Consider the following 14,941-nt stretch of genomic DNA (forward strand, 5'->3'; position numbering starts at 1 on the left):
AACCATCATCCACCCCAGGCCGACAATCTCACCCGTTTCCTGAGGTTGAACCCTCCGACTTTCTCCAGCAGCATTGAGCCCATTGTGGCAGATGATTGGCTCCGCAAGATGGAGCGGGAACTTATCACTACTGGTTGTACTGAAGCTGAGAAGGTGCGCTTTGCCGCGCATCAACTTGAAGGCTCTGCAGCTGCATGGTGGGAGAATTACACCACCACATACCCCATTGCTGGAGTCACTTGGGAGCAGTTCAAGCAAGCCTTCCGTACCGCACATGTCTCAGCTGGTGCAATGAGTCTGAAGAAGCGTGAGTTTTGCAACTTACGCCAGGGGAATCGCTTTGTAGCTCAGTATGTCGATGAATTTAGCATGCTCGCCCGTTATGCACCTGGAGATGTGGCCGATGATGCGGCCAAGCAGGAAAAGTTCTTGGAAGGACTCAATGATGAGCTGAGAATTCAGCTGATTGTAGCCACCTTCAACAACTATCAGGAGCTGGTGGATAAGGCCCTCATCTTGGAGGGGAAACACCAACAGATGGAGAACCGCAAGCGGAAGTATGGGATTGGAAAGTTCAACTCCGGCATTCAGCAGAAGCCTCGCTACACCCCCTATTCAGGGAATACCAGGACTGGATCCGGTAAGTTTGGAGGACACGTCCAACATAACCACCCAGTGCACAACCATGGAGGCCACAACCATGGAGGAAATGGGAACCACCGCAACAACATCAACTTCAAGAATGGCGGTACTGGCACTCAGCAGCACTCAGCTCCAGCTCAGAAGGATCTGAATCACATCACCTGCTTCAAGTGTCAGAAGACGGGACACTATGCCACTGAATGTCCCCAGACCAAGCAGGGAAATGGAAACGGCAACGGGAACTCTGCAGCAAAGAAGCCCAATCCTTTTCCTCGAGCTCAGGTGAATCACATTGATGTTGAAGAGGTCTATGATCACCCCGATACTGTGGTTGGTAAGTTTTTGCTAAATTCATGTCCAGTATTGGTACTTTTTGATTCTAGCGCAACACATTCATTCATATCAAGGGTAGTTGTGGAAAAGTATAGTTTTCCAACTAGAACCCTCAGCCAGCCTATTAAGATCAGTTCCCCAGGAGGCATGATGACAACCGGGATAGGATGCCATGCTTTGAGTCTCAACATCGGGAACCATAATTTTCCCACCGACCTCATCGTATTAGAGTCCCAGGGATTGGATGTAATCCTAGGCATGGATTGGTTGGCCAAGTATGAAGGGAATATTGATTGTGCCCTTAAGTCTATTTTGCTCACCACCCCCGAGCAGAAGCGGATTAAGTACGTGTCTCAGCGCCCGACATGGAGTAAGCGAGTAAACTCTCTCACGGGAGTAGTCCAGGAAGAAGTACCGATTGTACAGGAGTACCCAGATGTATTTCCGGAGGAATTGCCGGGCATGCCACCTAATAGAGAGATTGAGTTCTTGATTGAGCTATTACCCGGAACAGCCCCGATATCCAAGAGACCCTATCGGATGCCCGCAAATGACTTGGTAGAAATCAAGAAGCAAATTAAAGAGTTGTTGGACAACGGGTATATTCGCCCAAGTTCTTCACCTTGGGGAGCCCCAGTGCTCTTGGTTGAAAAGAAGGATAAGTCCTTGAGAATGGTTGTCGATTATCGTGCATTGAACGAGGTGACCATCAAGAACAAGTACCCCTTGCCGATGATCAATGATCTGTTTGATCAGTTAGTTGGAGCTCGCATATTCTCAAAGATCGATCCTCGATCCGGGTATCATCAGTTGAAGATTCGTGAACAGGATATACCCAAGACAGCCTTCACCACTCGGTACGGCTTGTATGAGTACACGGTCATGTCATTTGGACTGACTAATGCTCCGGCATATTTTATGAATCTGATGAACAAGGTATTTATGGAATACTTGGACAAGTTTGTCATGGTGTTCATCGATGACATACTGATATTCTCCAAGAACGAAGAGGAACACAAGGAACATCTGGGTCTAGTTCTGGAGAAGCTTCGAGAGCATAAGCTATATGCTAAGTTTAGCAAATGTGAGTTTTGGTTGAAGGAACTCGGATTCCTCGGACACGTCATCTCAGGAGAAGGAATAGCAGTGGACCATGCCAAGGTCGCAGCAGTCATCGAATGGGTAGCACCCACTTCAGTAAAGGAGACCCGCAGTTTCCTCGGACTTGCCGGATATTAGTGGAGGTTCATTGAGAATTTCTCAAAGATCGCCAAGCCCGTGACAGAGTTGATGAAGAAGGAGTCCAAGTATGTTTGGACTGAGGAATGTGAAATCAGTTTTCAAGAGTTGAAGAAACGTCTGGTTACAGCCCCAGTGCTCATATTGCCGAACATTCGGAAGGATTTCCAGGTTTACTGTGACGCTTCTCGTCAAGGACTCGGAGGAGTGCTCATGCAAGAAGGAAAAGTTGTAGCCTATGCATCTAGACAGCTCAGACCTCATGAGTTGAATTATGCCACGCATGACTTGGAACTAGCAGCCGTAGTGCACGCTCTCAAGACCTGGAGACATTTCCTGATCGGAAATAGTTGTGATGTTTACACTGATCACAAGAGCCTGAAATATATCTTCACGCAGAAGGAGTTGAACCTCAGACAGAGGCGATGGCTAGAGTTGATCAAGGACTATGACATGAGATTGCATTATCACCCAGGCAAGGCAAATGTTGTAGCCGATGCGTTGAGCCGCAAGAGTTATGTGAACACACTCATAGCAGGAGGATTACCCCAGGAGTTAGTCGATGACCTCCGAGAGCTCAAATTGGAAATAGTTCCAAGAGGATTTGTTGCCACACTAGAAATTCAGTCCACTTTGACAGAAAAGATCCGCGAGGCACAGAAATCGGACAAGGAGATAGCTGAGATAAAGCAGAAAATAACAGACGGGAAGGCTAAAGGTTTTCGTGAGGATGAACACGGAACTTTATGGTTTGAGGATCGCATCTATGTGCCCAATGATCCCGAACTCAGGAAGTTGATACTTCAGGAGGCCCATGATTCCCCGTACTCGATACACCCCGGCAACACCAAGATGTATATGGATCTGAAAGAAAGTTTCTGGTGCACAGGAATGAAGAAAGACATTGCCGAGTTCGTAGCAATATGTGATTTTTGTCAGCGAGTAAAAGCCGAGCATCAGAAGCCAGCAGGTTTTCTCCAACCTCTGCCGATACCCGAGTGGAAATGGGAAAAGCTTGGTATGGACTTCATCACAGGATTACCCAGGACCCGTTCTGGATATGATTCTATTTGGGTTGTGGTCGATCGTTTGACCAAGGTAGCTCACTTCATCCCTGTGAAGACTACTTACACGAGTGCCAAGCTGGCCAAGATATATATGACGAGGATCGTATGTCTGCACGGAGTACCGAAGAGCATTGTGTCAGATAGAGGGACTCAGTTCACATCCAAATTTTGGCACCAACTACATGAAACCTTGGGAACGAGATTGCAGTTCAGTACAGCTTTTCACCCACAGACTGATGAACAGACCGAGAGAGTCAATCAGATTCTGGAGGACATGTTGAGAGCTTGCGCACTAGACTATGGGTCTAGTTGGGATGACAATTTACCTTATGCCGAGTTCCCATACAACAACAGCTACCAGACCAGTCTGAAGATGGCCCCTTTCGAAGCTCTATACGGAAGGAGGTGCAGAACACCGTTGATGTGGGATGGAGTTGGAGACCGACAACTTTTTGGTCCCGACTTTATCCAAGATTCTAAAGAGAAGGTCAAGCTAATTCGTGACTGACTCAAGATAGCTCAGTCCAGGCAGAAGAGTTATGCTGACAGCAAACGCAAGGAAGTGACGTATGAAGTGGGAGACCAAGCATATCTTCGGGTGTCTCCACTTCGAGGAATCAAGAGATTTGGTGTGAAAGGAAAGTTAGCACCCCGATTCATTGGCCCCTACAAAATTCTTGAGCGTAGAGGCGAAATTGCATATAAACTGGAACTGCCGGAAGGATTGTCCGGAGTTCATGATGTCTTCCATGTTTCCCAGTTGAATAAATACCACGCTGAGATGGCCGATGTTCCGTTGAGAGATACAGTGCCCCTAGAGGCCATACAGCTTGACAGTGATCTGACGTATGAGGAGAAACCCGTCAGGATTCTCGAGACTGCCAAGAGAGTTACCCGCAGCAAGATCATCAAGTTCTGCAAGGTGTTGTGGAGCCATCACACCGAGGAAGAAGCCACCTGGGAACGAGAAGAGGATCTTCGTCGAGACCACCCGCACCTATTTTCTAGCCAACCCGAATCTCGAGGGCGAGATTCATCTTAAGGTGGGTAGGTTTGTAACATCCCAATTTTCCTAATTGGGAATGTTTTACTTTGTAGCTAAGCATCTATGCATATTGATTGAAATAAAGTTGGCATTTGAATTCTTTCGACTTTGTTTTTGCATTTCTATTTTTTTCCTCACACGAGAAATGCCGGGAAAATAATCTCTTGCACGCAAGAGAGAGAGCGGAGGAAAATGACCCTCCAAAGTGCGGGGCATTTCTGAAATATTTGGAGCCAAGAAATCCGAAGTTTTATCGTGAGAATATTTGCAAAAAGAAATAAAGTATTTAGGGGATTTTTCTGAAAAAAACATTTTTTAAAAGTTTTTATTTTCGCTTTGGAAAAATGTTAATCGAGTAGAGGATATTTTTTTGGTACATAATACCCTATATTAAATATTTTATTTGTTTCCTTTTTATTCCTTTTTAATTTCTGTTTCGGAAAAAGACTAAAATTAGGAAAGGTTGTTTTAAAAGGAAACCGCAGCGGCGCTTTATAGCAGTGGGCTGAATCCCACAAGACCCGGGATCCGATTCCCTTTGGGATCGGGTGGCCGCACCCCCCAGCGCCCCCTCCCTCTCACTGCCAGTGGGCCCCCCTGGCCGACCTCTCCCCACCTCGATCACCTCCCTCCTCCCCTTACCAAAAATCGAGCCCGAGCCCGAGCCTCCCAGTTCGCCGGGATCCACCCGGGATCCCCCTGTCCTTTCCCTCCCCGAGCTCCACTCCGCCTATATAAACTATCCTCGGCCGGCGCACCCCGTTCCCCACTTCGCCCCCCCCCCCCCCGCCATTCCGCCGCCCCAGCCCCCTGCTGCACCTCGCCGGCGAGCAACCGAGCTCGGCTAGCCTTCGGGCGCTACCCTGCACCACCCCGAGGCTCCCCCCTCGCCTCGCCGCCGCCGCCACTGGACGCGGGGCCTTCACCGCCGCCTCCCCAAGCCTTCGGCCGCTGTCGGGACGCACCGGAGCCACCTCCACCACCTTCGGCCGCCGTCAAGACCTCGCCGGAGTCATCCCCGCCGGTGAGCACCCCCATCTCCCTCCACCACCATTAGATCAAAACCGACGCGCTAGATTAGTTCCTAGATACCCCTTCGGTTTTCTAACAAAACCGCTCGGTTTTTATTCACTTAACTATTAGCCGAAGCGGGTTCTTGTTAGGCTTCGTCCGTTTGCTCCTAACACCAGCAACACACACCCCCGCAGCCATTCACAGAGCGCCACGTGTACCCCCCTGTCTGTTAGCAATTATTTTCTTTTTCTATTTAGTTCCAAAAACAGCAAAGTTTCAGTTTTGTTTTGACCATAGCTTTTGATCCCGAAGTCCAATGATGTTGATTCTTGTTCCAGTAGATCCCAATTGTTATTTAGTTTTTAAAAACATATAATTTGCCTATGTTTGAAATTTTAGAATATAAATTAGATCAGATTTAGTTTAAACCTTGTTTTACCTATTCCAGGAGTTTAAGAAATGATTTTTAGTTGATTATTTTTGCTACTGCTTCCTAGTGATTATATCTTACTCTGGTAGAAATTTAAAAAAAATTAAATATTTTTACTTGGGGTTTTAACAGAAACAAGTTTCTGCCTTAGTGACGTGTATTGAATTCTTTCACTTAGGTCATAGCAAATCTTTACTTGTGATGTTATTTTTACTTGTTGCTTGATTGTAGTGCTTATGGTGGGTATTTGTTTGTATCGGTAGATCACCCGGAGTGCAAAGCTTGTTACTTAGAAGCGCTCGATCAAGACAACAATCATCAAGGCAAGTCATTTTGATCATTCTATTTCCTATGTTTTCGATGCATGGTAGTTCCACCTTTCTTTGCCCAATTGCATGCTGCCTAGGTACTTGGAAATTTTAGTATAGGTTGTAGTATCATGTGGTAGGCACACAACAACCCCGATACTTGGCCCCGGGACGACAAATTTCTTATTTCTATGCTTGAGTAGACGGGTTTTCGGTTGAGTGCATAACACGAGTGATGCGAGGATTGATTAAATAATCAAGACCGGTTAAGACAAGATTTTCAAGACCTTGGATGCAATGCAACTCTGGGTGAAGGACGGTTGATCGGCTCCCTGGAGAAACCAGTGGATGGCCCGGGATGCTGGAGACGGCCATGACATCCTGCGGAAAGCTTCAGCCAGGCTCGAAGAGACGGACGAGCCTTCAAGACTCAAGGCTTACCTGCACAGCCACAAGTCATTATGGGCTCTGGCTTGGTTGGACAACGCGGCGACTCTGGACAGGCGGTGCTAGCAGATGTAGAAGAACGGTAGGAAATGGATGGGCACCGACAGGGATTCAGAGGGACCCGTTGAAAGACCATGTTTTGATCATCCGGTCTTCAAACACTCTGAAGTGCGAGGACATACATGGAGGCGATCAAATCTTGTGGGGAACGTGTGCAAAACTCTGCAGAGTGCCCAACCTAATCGATTAGCCATGTCCACGGTCATGGACAACTTGAGCCGAAGGCATTGAAATTCCCCTGAACTCTCGACACAACTTAATAATGATGTGGGTGTTAACAACTATTCGGGTACGAGAATCGGTTGGCGGAACCATCTCGTTAACAACAATTAATGTAGTAATATTTTGCTTCCAGCCCCTCTTGTTGTAGGATAAAACTGGCTTTATGCAAAACTTATAGCCCCACCTACCAAATATGCATGTAGAGATAGTTGATTATTATTTTTACCCCTCTCTTTGATGACTTGCCAGCATATTCCATATGTTGACCTACACGGCTGCAACGTATCATGTTGCAGAGTACTTTTCCGACCAGGAGTGAGGCTACGATCTACGCTCAGCGACATGCCCTGGAGTCGGATGGACTCGTCTACCTGATGCTTCCGCTAGTCTTCGTTAGATATCTCATGAGATGGCCTTCAGCCACTTTATTGTAATCCTTTATTGTAATAAAGTACTCATTTTGAGATTTCGATTAATAAAGCTGTGTGATTGAACTCTTGAATATATACATTATGTACTGAGTGTGTACCAGCATGATCTTGGGATGGTACGGAAACACCAGAGACTTGACTCGTCTTGAGTCGGGTCGCTACACACTAACACTAGCACCCACGTAACATAAACCATGATAAGAATGATCTCCTATCTTAACAGAAACAATAGGCATGGCAAGAACAGGCCTATGTTTGTCTCTAACGTGAGGTTTAGCAATTCTAGCAGCATCTTCACAGAAGTGAATATTATGTCCTTCAACTTCTTCAGATAGAAGGTCTATGATAATATCAATGCTAGGTTCAACTCTAATTTGCTCAGGGGGTGTAGGTGTTCTAATGTAGCCTCTACGTATCATAGTTGAAGCTTTAGTATGATCATTCATCCTAACAGGGAAAGGTAGTTTCTCAATGTAAGCACTGCGAACAACAGGATCATTATAGGCAATGACTTTCTCTTCAACTGGAGTGGGTTTAACTACATTGACTTCTAAAGGAGGATGATATTTAAACCACTTCTCTTTGGGGAGATCAATATGAGCAGCAAAGGATTCACACAATGAAGCTACTATCCCAGACTCAAGTCCATACTTAGCGCTAAAGTCACTAAAGGTCTTTGTCTCAACAAAGGAGTTAACACAATCAAACGTGAAATTCATACCTGACTCCTTACCTTCTTCAAGCTCCCAATCTTCAGAGTTGCGTTTAATTCTCACCAATAAATTCCATTTGAAGTCAATATCTCTATTCATAAAAGAACCGGTACAAGAAGTGTCAAGCATGGTGCGATCATCATGCTTGTGTTCTGTTCGAGGTGAAGATACCCCGAACAAGCCCCTCAAAGGATTAGTATCCATAGTGACAAGTGACAACAAATTTCAGCACACTATATGAATGTTTCCTTACCAAGTTCCACTTACCAAAGGCGCTTCACTCCCCGGCAACAACGCCAGAAAAGAGTCTTGATTACCAACAAGTATAGGGGATCAATCGTAGTCCTTTCGATAAGTAAGAGTGTCGAACCCAACGAGGAGCAGAAGGATCTGACAAGTGGTTTTCATCAAGGAAATATCTGCAAGCACTGAAGTTATCGGTAACAAGTGATTGTGTGGTGAGATGATTCGTAGCGAGCAACGAGTAACAAAAGTAGCAACGGTGCAGCAAAGTGGCCCAATCCCTTTTGCAGCAAGGGACAAGCCTGGACAAAGTCTTATAGGAGGAAAAACGCTCCCGAGGACACACGGGAATTTCTGTCATGCTAGTTTTCATCATGTTCATATGATTCGCGTTCGTTACTTTGATAGTTTCATATGTGGGTGGACCAGCGCTTGGGTACTGCCCTTACTTGGACAAGCATCCCACTTATGATTAACCCCTCTCGCAAGCATCCGCAACTACGAAAGAAGAATTAAGACAAAGTCTAACCATAGCATTAAACTAGTGGATCCAAATCAGCCCCTTACGAAGCAACGCATAAACCAGGGTTTAAGATTCTGTCACTCTAGCAACCCATCATCTACTTACTACTTCCCAATGCCTTCCTCTAGGCCCAAATAATGGTGAAGTGTTATGTAGTCGACGTTCACATAACACCACTAGAGGAAAAACAACATACAACATATCAAATTACCGAACGAATACCAAATTCACATGACTACTATTAGCATGACTTATCCCATGTCCTCAGGAACAAAAGTAACTACTCACAAAGCATAATCATATTCATGACCAGAGAGGTAATGAGTAGCATCATGGATCTGAACATAAACTCTTCCACTAAGTAATCCAACTAGCATCAACTACAAAGAGTAATCAACACTACTAGCAACCTTACAGGTACCAATAAGTGTCGCGAGACGGAGATTGGTTACAAGTGATGAACTAGGGTTTGGAGATAAGATGGTGCTGATGAATATGTTGATGGTGACGAGTCCCCTCCGGTGAGGGGAGTGTTGGTGATGACGATGGTGACGATTTCCCCCTACGGGAGGGAAGTTTCCCCGACAGGATCGTCCTGCGAGAGCTCTAGATTGGTTCTGCTCAAGTTCCGCCTCGTGGCGACGGTGAATCCACGAAAAAGCTCATCCTTGATTTTTTTTCCTGGTCGAAACCCTTCATATAGCAAAAGAGGGGGGCAAGTGGGTCTGGAGTGGGCCTGCAAGTCCGCCTCGTTGATTTTTACGGCGTTTGGAGTTGTGCAGAATAGGTATCTCAACTTTGCTCCACTTTCAGGCCAGAATTCCAGTTGCCGGCATTCTCCCTCTTCTTGTAAACCTTGCAAAATAAGAGAGAAAAGGCATAAGAATAGTACCGTGAAGTGAAATAACAGCCCAAGAAGCGATAAATATCAACATGAAAACATGATGCAAAATGGACGTATCACCCACCTACCCTATTAGCATCGTCTGTTGTGTCGGGTGAGAAAGAGGCTCCATTAGTGGCTAATGATGTCACCACCGTCGAAGAAGCAATGCATGATGCCATCAACGAGGATGACGATGACCCTCTACAATATCTCAATATGAGTGCCTCTGACGATGGAGGGTTGATGGCTCAGCAGTATGAGTACTCATGGTTTGAGCGTGATGGGTTGGTGCCTGAATTGTCGGAAGATGAACGCATTATAGGATCACTTCCAGTAGCCAAGTAGCATATGAAGAGATCGTGGAAAGGAAACAAAGCTGCTTCTATGATCCAGTCGCCTTAGCAGCCTCGGGTTCAAGACTTGCCCGGTGCAGTTTCATATCCCCGGTGTTATGATCCTACCTAAGGCAGCGGTAGAGGCCATATACAGCAATCTAAGGACACTTCATGATGATGTGTTGCCGAGACAGAAAAGCCTCATCGCCTCAAAAATTCCAGGATACCCGCTCTACGTGGTTAGCGTGCCGCGGCATAGGTTGTACGTTGACACATTCCCCGCAAAAAAGTTCTTCCTTCGATTCGATTACATCTTTGACATGTTCCACTTGAAAAAGCTGGATTTTATGTTTTTCCGCCCCTTTTGCCTTGCACATGAACCACATCATCAGAATTGAGCAGATACCTTATATTTGTGTCGCTGCCCGTACTTCATATGCGAGGGCTTCTTGGCAGTCTTCCCAAAGCACCGTGAATACGCGAGTAACTACATCGCCAGTTTCATGGTCGTCAATAAGGACAAGGAGATGATTCTTGTGCCTTATCATCCCTTGTAAGTCAACTATAGATATCTTTCCTTTGATTTCAATCATTAATTTTCACGCGTGGAGGCTAATTTGACGTGTACTTATATTGCGCAACGACGGGCGCGCCGTCCTCATCATCCTTTACCCCCGATTCTCCCACGCTCTTTACTTGGACTCATTGAAGAACATGAAGAAAAAGGATTACACCCACATCAAGTCTGTTCTCGACAGTGCTATCTTTTTCTATGGCCTACGGGGTGGACAGATCATGACCTCGAAGACAAGGAATCATGCGCCCGCCTTCGGCCGTAAGACTGACTTCTTCTACATCCAGCAACCGAGTGGTACTGTTAGTGATGGATTCTATGTCCTCCACTACATGCTGGAGTACAAACGAGATCAGCAGAACCTTCGCATGTTACCTAGATCCGGCGATGCCCATATTCTGCAATAGGCAAAGAACCTAGGAGATATCCCGGATCACTGACTTCGAGCTGAGTTCTATCACATACAACGTGAACTTGCCCAAATCATCCTGAAGGAGGTCGACGAAAAAATAGGGATGTTCTACGAAGAAGGGAAAATGTCACGGGAGGACGTCCGAACACGCGTATCGGCTTAGCGTTTCGACCTGAAGCATTTCACTGCGCTCGGGGACTATCTCCCTAACTTGGATGGATGGCATGACATGTTGGAGTGATTGACGATATATGACAAAGTGTTTGTTTAGTCCATACTTTCTCTATGACAAAACTTTGAGTTATGCACAACGAAACTTTATTTGTGATCTAATTAAACCGTCCTCCTCAACTAGCGAAGATCACTCTAGTTAGGGCATTTTGGGTACTACGAACTTTGTTATTTATGCTTATGATATGTTGCTTCTATTTTTGCCAATTCTATCTCTTTCTGTTGCTCAACTATGTATGTTGCATATTATCGAATCATGTGATGATGCACGTACATAGATCATTGACGGAGAAGAAATGCTACGCCAGGAGTATACGACAAGTGACCGGAGTTTCACGCCCAGGTGTACTGGTTTTCGAGCGACAATCGGAGAGGGTTATATTGCAGAGCTGAAGCAGAAAGTAGTTAGTTTAGGTTGACGCTAGTGCGAGAGATGGATACGAACCGGTGCCTCAAGAAATACTACATTACGTATGATGACACATGCCATGTAACTTGTATATCATGATTATGATTGGACGACATGATTTGTGTTGGATATGTGACTATTATGTGCATGATAATCATATCATAAACTCGAAATATGCTCATCATAGAATACTGTATAAAATTTGTACAAAAAATCGCACATATGTAGCAAAAAAAGATATGTGAAATAATAGTAGTAGCGCTTTGTAGCGCTAAAAATAAAAACGCTACTGCTAAGCCACTTAGCAGTAGCGCTGGTATGGACAGCGCTACTGCTAAGCAGCTATAGTAGTAGTGCGGGCCAAAGTGCGCTACTGATAAACGTTACCTATAGCGTCGTACCATTAGCGCGGTACCCCGCGGTACTGATAGCCCTGAAAACCACGCTACTGCTTGGCCTTTCCCTACTAATGAGAGGGGGGCATAGAACTCTCGAAGATATGTGTGCGAACAACGTCGTTAGTCGTGTGGACGACACGTTTGGCCTTACCGTTTTAGGCGGACATGTAAGGGTACAAGAGACGAAGGCGAATGCCATTGTTGAAGAAGAAGGTGGTGACCGTGGAGTTTAGAAACTTGGTTCCATTGTCGGCTTGCATAGCAACAAGCGGTCCCAAAAAATGTGTGCGGATGTAAGTGTCAAAGTTGAGGAGAGTGTTGGCGATGTCGGATTTTTGGCGAAGTGGAAACGTCCACATGAAGTGGGAAAAATAATCGACAATAATGAGAGAATATTTGAAACTAGAATTGCTCAAAAGTGGTGAAGTCCAAAGATCACAATGAATTAGCAAAAAAGGGTTGACGTTTATTGAAATAGACCTAGTGAATGGCAGGCACCCGTGTTTGCCAAGTTGACAAGAATGGCAAACATGTGGGTCTGCTTTATTTCATGGGATAAAGGAATTCTTATGAAGTTGGGACAAGGCGTCTCGCCCGGGGTGACCTAATCAGCGATGCCATACCTCGATGATGGTGGTGATGAGGAGAGCATGGGCATGGTGGTGGATGACCGCCGAGGGAAAAACGTAGAGGTCACCAAGACTATTGCAGTGAAGAATCACGACTTTGGTGCGAAGGTCCTTCACAGAGAAGCCAAATGTGTCAAATCCAATTGAGAAAAGGTTATTGCTACTTCTCAAACAACATCGCGAGAAATTGGCACGTTGACGGAGACTTGGCTTGCGTTGGTTTTTCCCTTCAAGAGGAAAGGGTAATGCAGCACAAGAGCAGTAAGTATTTCCCTCAGTTTGGGAACCAAGGTATCAATCTAGTAGGAGAATCGCGTCAAGTCCAGAGTACCTGCGCAAACACAAAAGAGCGTGCACCCAACGCTATAAAGGGGTCGTCAGTCCCTTCAAGATTGATTACAAAGTGAGATTTGAAGGCGGAAAGTGCAACGAAGTAAAAGTGTAAGGCTCAAAATATGGTGTGAAGTAGACCCAGGGGCCATAGTGTTCACTAGAGGCTTCTCTCAAAGTAGAAAATGTTACGGTGGGTGAACAAATTACTGTCGAGCAATTGATAGAACCGCCAAAGTCACGACAATATCTAAGGCAATGATCATACATATAGGCATCACGTCTGAGACAAGTAGACCGATACTTTCTGCATCTACTACTATTACTCCACACATCGACCGCTATCCAGCATGCATCTAGTGTACGCCTTAAGCAAGATGACATGATGTAGAGGGATAGACTCAAACCAATGATGAAAACCCCATCTTTTTACCCTTGATGGCAACAACACGATGCGTGCCTCGCTACCCCTTCTGTCACTGGGTGAGGTCACCGCACGGTATGAACCCAAAACCAGGCACTTCTCCCATTGCAAGTATCATAGATCAAATTGGCCAAACAAAACCCACAACTCGAAGAGAATTGCAAGGATATGAAATCGTGCATATAAGAGATCAGAAGAAACTCAAATAAGATTCATAGATAATCTGATCATAAATCCACAATTCATCGGATCTCGACAAACACACCGCAGAGAAGATTACAACGGTAGATCTCCATGAAGATCATGGAGAACTTTGTATTGAAGATCCAAGAGAGAGAAGAAGCCATCTAGCTACTAGCTATGAACCCGTAAGTCTATGGTGAACTACTCACGCATCATCGGAGAGGTCATGGTGTTGATGAAGAAGCCCTCCGTATCTGAATTCCTCTCCGGCAGGGCACCAGAACGTGCCCCCAGATGGGATCATGTGGAAACAGAAGCTTGCGGCGGCGGAAAAGTATTTTCGTGGATCTCCCGAATTTTTTAGGGATTTTAGGGAATTTATAGACGAAGGAGCTAGTGTAGGGGAGGCCCAGGGAGCCCACAAGCCTGGGAGGCGCGGGTCCCCCTGGCCGCGCCATGAGGGCTTGTGGCCTCCCCGGGGACTCCCTGCCTTGGTTCCCAAGCTTTCTGTGTATCTTCTGTTCCAGAAAAAAATCTTTTCGGAAGTTTTATTCCGTTTGGACTCCGTTTAAAATCCTCCTCTGAAAAGGGTCAAAAACATGGAAAAACAAGAACTGGCACTTGGCACTGAGTTAATAAGTTAGTCCCAAAAATATATAAAAGGAATACAAAACATCCAAAGTTTGACAAGATAATAGCATGAAACCATAAAAAATTATAGATACGTTGGAGACATATCAAGCATCCCCAAGCTTAACTCCTGCTCGTCCTCGAGTAGGGAAGTGATAAAGACTGAATTTTTGATGTGGAATGCTACCTAGCATAATTGTCCTTTGTAACTTCTTTCATGTGACATGAATGTTCAGATCCGTAAGATTCAAAACAATAGTTTGCTATTGGCATGAAAACAATAATACTTCAAGCAAACTAGCAAGGTAATCATGAACTTTCGAAATAACAACGCCAAAGAAAGTTATCCCTACAAAATCTGGCTATGCTCCATCATCCCGACACAACTAATTTAAATCATGCACAACCCCGATATTGACCAAGTAATTGTTTTTGCACTCTTACTTTCTCAAACCATTTTACAACTATCACGCAATACATGAGCGTGAGCCATGGATATAGCACTATAGGCGGAATAGAGTGTGGTGGTAGTTGTGAGACAAAAAAGGAGGAGATGGTCACATTGACTCGGCGTATCAAAGGGTTATGGAGATGCCCATTAATAGATATCAATGTGAATGAGTAGGGATTTCCATACAAAGGATGCACTAGAGCTATAAGTATGTGAAAGCTCAAAAGGAGAACTAGTGGGTGTGCATCCAACTTGCTTTCTCACGAAGACCTAGGGCAATTTGAGGAAGCCCATCATTAGAATATACAAGCCAAGTTATATAATAAAGATTC

This window comes from Hordeum vulgare, chromosome 2H (assembly GCF_904849725.1).
Source record: "Hordeum vulgare subsp. vulgare chromosome 2H, MorexV3_pseudomolecules_assembly, whole genome shotgun sequence".
Lineage (NCBI taxonomy): Eukaryota > Viridiplantae > Streptophyta > Magnoliopsida > Poales > Poaceae > Hordeum > Hordeum vulgare.